Source organism: Anguilla rostrata, chromosome 13 (assembly GCF_018555375.3).
Source record: "Anguilla rostrata isolate EN2019 chromosome 13, ASM1855537v3, whole genome shotgun sequence".
Classification (NCBI taxonomy): Eukaryota; Metazoa; Chordata; class Actinopteri; order Anguilliformes; family Anguillidae; genus Anguilla; species Anguilla rostrata.
The window spans coordinates 16588817-16595250 of NC_057945.1; the positions used below are offsets into that span (position 1 = coordinate 16588817).

Sequence of the window (6434 nt, forward strand, 5' to 3'; positions counted from 1 at the left end):
GGAGGGAGGGATGCGGGCAGGAGCGTCTCCCGGCAACAGGCAGGGGGGAGGGTCCTGGACAGCGCAGTCCAGGTGGCCCGGGGGGGGGGGGGGCGCGGCGAGGCACAGAGGAGGACGCGGCGGCGCGTTCCCACGGCCGCGCTTTTGGGTGTTGGGGAGGAGGCGCGGGCGTTTGGAGTGTTCAGTAATTCCTTCAGTTGGACGGCATGTGTTCTGTAGGTGTTCAGCAGATCACACTGAGGAAGACCTTTACTTTATATTTCAACAGATTTACATTCAACTGACCAAGATGAGGTAGGGAGGGAGGGAGGCAGGGAAGCTGTAGGAGAGAAGGAAGTGCACAGGCAGGGAGAGAGGTGGAGGTGGGAGGACAGATGGACTACTGAGTCACTTGAGGAAGGAGTGATGAGGAAGGACAGATGGGTGAGACGAAGGAAAAGAAGGAAAAGAGGAGAGGGGTGGGAGGAGAGGTGAGCACTCACTGCTCGGCGCTGATGTACTCGTCCTCGATGGGGTGGCAGAAGACCTTCCCCAGCCGGACTCGGGCCTGGATGTCGCTGAACTGCAGGCCCAGGTTCTCCCCGCTGATGGTGAGCCTGGTCCCGCCCTGCCGCGGCCCCGTCTCAGGAAACAGCTGCAGAGAGAGAGAGAGAGTCACCTCCAACACCTCAGCCACTGAGCCACCCACCATTTACCATAACTGAAACTCTGCAGTCAGAACACTGACTGCATAGAAACTAGATAAACGTAACACACACACACATACACATACACACACACACACACACAGATACACATACACTCATAGTTATTCAAACATACTCAGGCATACACACACAAACAGATACACATACACTCATAGTTATTCAAACATACTCAGGCACACACACACAAACACATTCACTGGAGGCTGGTCCCCAGGCTCATTAATAGGTAGCACACCATCCAATTATTCCATCTTGTTAAATATTGAAAAAAGGCCCTCGTTCAGTGCTTTCACAGGCGCGTGCCCATCACGTGTGTGAGAGCGGTCACGTGTGCGAGAGCGGTCACGTGCGTGAGAGCGGTCAACTGTGTGAGAGCGGTCACGTGTGTGAGAGCGGTCACGCCTGCGAGAGCGGTCAACTGTGTGAGAGCGGTCAACTGTGTGAGAGCGGTCACGTGTGTGAGAGCGGTCAACTGTGTGAGAGCGGTCACGTGTGTGAGAGCGGTCACGCCTGCGAGAGCGGTCAACTGTGTGAGAGCGGTCACGTGTGTGAGAGCGGTCACGTGTGAGAGCGGTCACGTGTGTGAGAGCGGTCACGTGTGTGAGAGCGGTCACGCCTGCGAGAGCGGTCAACTGTGTGAGAGCGGTCACGTGTGAGAGCGGTCAACTGTGTGAGAGCGGTCACATGCGCGAGAGCGGTCACGTGTGTGAGAGCGGTCACGTGTGCGAAGGCGGTCACGTGTGCGAGAGCGGTCACGTGTGTGAGAGCGGTCACGTGTGCGAAGGCGGTCATGTGTGTGAGAGCGGTCACGTGTGTGAGAGCGGTCACGTGTGTGAGAGCGGTCACGTGCGCGAGAGCGGTCACGTGTGTGAGAGCGGTCACGTGCGCGAGAACGGTCACGTGTGTGAGAGCGGTCACGTGTGTGAGAGCGGTCACGTGTGTGAGAGCGGTCACGTGCGTGAGAGCGGTCACGTGCGTGAGAGCGGTCACGTGTGTGAGAGCGGTCACGTGCCACACATCTCCAGGTAGCAGTTTTCAGAGCCAGACTGAGTGGCCGGGCGCGGAGTCTGTCTCCCCGGGGAGAGGAAGAGGAAACCGCAGCCGTACGGTCCTGCTCCCCAGAGCCGATGTGGGGTCCCCGAGCGCCTCATCGATGACACAGCCCACACTTTCCGGGAAGAGGAGTCTGTCCTCTTCCCTCTATTAGGAGCAGCTCCCCCCGCACCCCCTCTTTTCCCCCACGAGCTCCCCGCACGGCTCGGTTGCCGCATAGCCTCCAGCCCGCCGGTCTAAAGCCTCCTAACGCGATCGAACACAGGAAGAAACAGAAAGGCGCTGGCGCAAACAGGGAAAGAGGAAGTACCGCCCTCCGCCTCGGTGTTGGGGGAAAAAGGCTAAAAAGCGGGCCGTGCGCATGCTGAAGCTGAGTCAGGCCACCGTGCCGGCGAGGATGCTCGACACATGGGCATCGAACGGCGTAGAGGCGTGTTTGAGGGCCGATGCTTCGTAGTCCTGTGAATGGGCCAGCATGACCCCCATTTGGGTCACAGGTCATTTATGCCGGAACTGATATATAATAATATACAGAGTCATGTCTTCAACCCACAAATGCCAGGGGCTTAGTAAAGTAAGTGCACTTATGGACAGACAGTCCGGTCATTTCCGCCATGATTACAGTTTGTCGTTGCGGGCGATGTTTTATCTCTAAACGGGGGCTGTTTGCAGACCCACCGCGTCTCTCCACAGCTGTCGCACCCCCCAGATCCGTCACGGCGTTCTGTAATAGTCTGCGTCTCTTTTTAACCCCTCATCACTCTGGAGACACGCGAAAGACCCGGCTCTATATAGGGACTGGTGTCACGACAGAGCGTAGCTCATTGCGTGTGACTTCATTATAATTACATGCGCTCACATTAGCAAGCCGCGTGGAAATCACGCTAAGGTTTGCGGCTGCTTAACGCTGATGGAACAGACGCCTTAAGGAAAGGGCTCATCCCAGACTCAGCTTTCAGGCGTCTGCCGCGGCTTCAGATGCTAACGTAACGTTACAGTAGCTTCAGATGCTAATCTCACAGCAGCTACCGACGCCAACGTCACAGCAACTTCAGACACTAATCTCACAGCGGCTTCAGACACTAAACTCACAGCGGCTTCAGACACTAATCTCACAGCAGTTTCAGACACTAATCTCACAGCCGCTTCAGACACTAATCTCACAGCCGCTTCAGACACTAATGTCACAGCAGCTTCAAATGCTAACGTCACAGCATCTTCAGACACTAATCTCACAGTAGCTTCAGACACTAATCTCACAGCATCTTCAGACACTAATCTCACAGTAGCTTCAGACACTAATCTCACAGCATCTTCAGACACTAATCTCACAGCAGCTTCAGACACTAATCTCACAGCCGCTTCAGACACTAATCTCACTGCAGCTTCAGACACTAATCTCACAGCCGTTTCAGACACTAAACTCACAGCCGCTTCAGACACTAATCTCACAGCCGCTTCAGACACTAATCTCACAGCAGTTTCAGACACTAATGTCACAGCAGCTTCAGACACTAATCTCACAGCAGCTTCAGACACTAATCTCACAGCCGCTTCAGACACTAATCTCACTGCAGCTTCAGACACTAATCTCACAGCCGTTTCAGACACTAATCTCACAGCCGCTTCAGACACTAATCTCACAGCCGCTTCAGACACTAATCTCACAGCAGTTTCAGACACTAATCTCACAGCAGCTTCAGACACTAATCTCACAGCAGCTTCAGACACTAATGTCACAGCAGCTTCAAATGCTAACGTCACAGCAGCTTCAGACACTAATCTCACAGCAGCTTCAGACACTAATCTCACTGCAGCTTCAGACACTAATCTCACAGTAGCTTCAGACACTAATCTCACTGCAGCTTCAGACACTAATCTCACAGTAGCTTCAGACACTAAACTCACAGCGGCTTCAGACACTAATCTCACAGCAGTTTCAGACACTAATGTCACAGCAGCTTCAGACACTAATCTCACAGCAGCTTCAGACACTAATCTCACAGCAGCTTCAGACACTAATCTCACTGCAGCTTCAGACACTAATCTCACAGTAGCTTCAGACACTAATCTCACTGCAGCTTCAGACACTAATCTCACAGTAGCTTCAGACACTAAACTCACAGCGGCTTCAGACACTAATCTCACAGCAGTTTCAGACACTAATGTCACAGCAGCTTCAGACACTAATCTCACAGCAGCTTCAGACACTAATCTCACAGCAGTTTCAGACACTAATGTCACAGCAGCTTCAGACACTAATCTCACAGCATCTTCAGACACTAAACTCACAGCGGCTTCAGACACTAATCTCACAGTAGCTTCAGACACTAATCTCACAGCAGTTTCAGACACTAATCTCACAGTAGCTTCAGACACTAATCTCACAGCAGCTTCAGACACTAATCTCACAGCAGCTTCAAATGCTAACGTCACAGCAGCTTCAGACACTAATCTCACAGCAGCTTCAGACACTAATCTCACAGTAGCTTCAGACACTAAACTCACAGCGGCTTCAGACACTAATCTCACAGTAGCTTCAGACACTAATCTCACAGCATCTTCAGACACTAATCTCACAGCAGCTTCAGACACTAATCTCACAGCAGCTTCAGACACTAATCTCACAGCAGCTTCAGACACTAATCTCACAGCAGCTTCAAATGCTAACGTCACAGCAGCTTCAGACACTAATCTCACAGCAGCTTCAGACACTAATCTCACTGCAGCTTCAGACACTAATCTCACAGCAGCTTCAGACGCTAACGTCACAACAGCTTCAGACACTAATCTCACAGCAACTCCAGACACTAATCTCACAGCAGCTTCAGACGCTAACGTCACAACAGCATAAAAGAACGCTGGGAACAGACGCTAAAGGGGCGTCTGCAGGCTCTTTGTCCAGCACCCACACACAGAATGACCTGCCCCCGCCCCCCCCCTCTCTCTCTCGCTGCTCCAGGGTTCAGCGTTCTGCCGGGCGTTCAGGGCGGCGGATGTGTGATGGCGCGGGCAGCGGCTGCGGCGGTAATGAAAGAGCGGTGATTGGGGGCCGCCGGGCGCCTGCAGCTGGCCGTCACTCGGCGGACATGGGCGGGCCCTGATGAAAAGGAACGGCCGGGGCGGCGAAATTACCCCTAATTATGCGCTGATTGTTGTGAGCGCGCCGCGCATCAGTCACAATATTTGCTTTGTCGTCCCACACCTGTCGCTTTATGAGGGACAATTCCGCCAGACAAATGGCATTATCGCCGCGTGGCGCTCTGCGCCGCCCCCCACAGGTGAGGGAACGCGGCGGAGACGAGGGCGGGGGGGGGGGGGGGGCTCTTACTGCTCTTACTTACGGACATTTTACTGCTCAGAAACGGCAGCAGGGATATCAGTATGGTGGGGGTGTACACACATACAGAACCCCCCCACCCCCCCACCACCACCTTTTGGCTCTGGTACCAGGGCCTTTTCTATGGGTGTGTGTGTGTGTATGTGTGTTTTGTGTGTATGTGCATATGTGTGTTTTTGTGTGTGTGTGTTGTGTGTGTGTGTGTGTGTGTGAATGTGTGTATGTGTTTTGTGTATGTGTGCATATGTGTTTTGTGTGTGTGTTCTGCATGTTTGCATGTGTGTGTGTGCGCGTGTGTATGTGTGCACATGTGTGTGTTTGTGTGTGTTTGCATGTGTGTGTGCGTACGCCTGCGTGTTTGCGTGTGTGTGTATACACACGTTTGTGTGTCTGTGCATTTGATCTCCACGCTCTAGAGTAAGAACTGCAGCTAAACAATACTAGAGGGAGCAGGACCTGGCAGCTAAAGCATTGGCCTTTCACAGAGAGCCGAACCAATGAGGGAAAAGCAAGCGGGCCCTTTTAAATTTGGGTTTTCAGAGGGTTCTCAAACGCGACCGGTGCTCACGACGGAGAGCGAGCGAGAGCAAGTCGAAGCGCGGAGGCCGAGGCAGATTAACCTCCACGGCTCTCTGCCTTCCTTTTCTGACTGAAACGCGTCGGTGGTCTTCAGACCGAAGAATCTGCAGAGCCCGTCCAAACAGCCGCTAACGCACCAACCCACGGCTCTCCCTCCACCCATTACCCCGCCCTCCTAACACCCCGCCGGGGCAGCAACTTGAAATACGCGTCCACGTTCACTTAACGATCGATTTTCAAATTTACAAATCGTTAGGGTTGCGTTCACTTATTTCAAGGTCACCCAGAACAATTCAACAGGCGTTAGAAAAAGAAAACTGCCAACAAAAAAAGAAGAAAAAAAAGTGTTTTATTGTTGTACATTCCTGGCACGTGCCAGAGCCGCCATGACTAAAAGGCTGTTATACAAATGCCCGTGCCTGAAACAATGCTTTTGCTGAGACGCGTTTTCATAGAGCAGCTATGCAACATTTGACCTGTAACATTACCCCAGCACTATTCTCTTCCGTTCCCCTCCCACTGGAGCCAAAATGGCGGCATTAATCAGGACTGTTCTTTTGACTAAAGGCCAGCGAGGAGCAGAGAGCTTACTGCTTTTCCATCTGTCCCCGTCTACCCCTACCGCCCCGGGCTCGACTGCACTCGTAGCTGGAAAAGGGACGAGGCTGGGGTTCTCGGGGACGATGGGGTCCCAGGGTGTCAGGGAAAGGAGGGCGGGGGTTCCCCTCTCTTCTGGCTTTTTGGGTCTCAAACCC

At 53.1% G+C, this 6434-nt stretch overlaps 1 protein-coding gene across 1 annotated transcript in view; it reads right to left on the reverse strand.

Annotated features, from left to right (window-relative positions):
- Positions 1-6434, reverse strand: part of LOC135238318 (plexin-A1-like) — a 231062-nt gene that overhangs the window by 40539 nt on the left and 184089 nt on the right. The gene's annotated exons all lie outside the window — the stretch shown is intronic.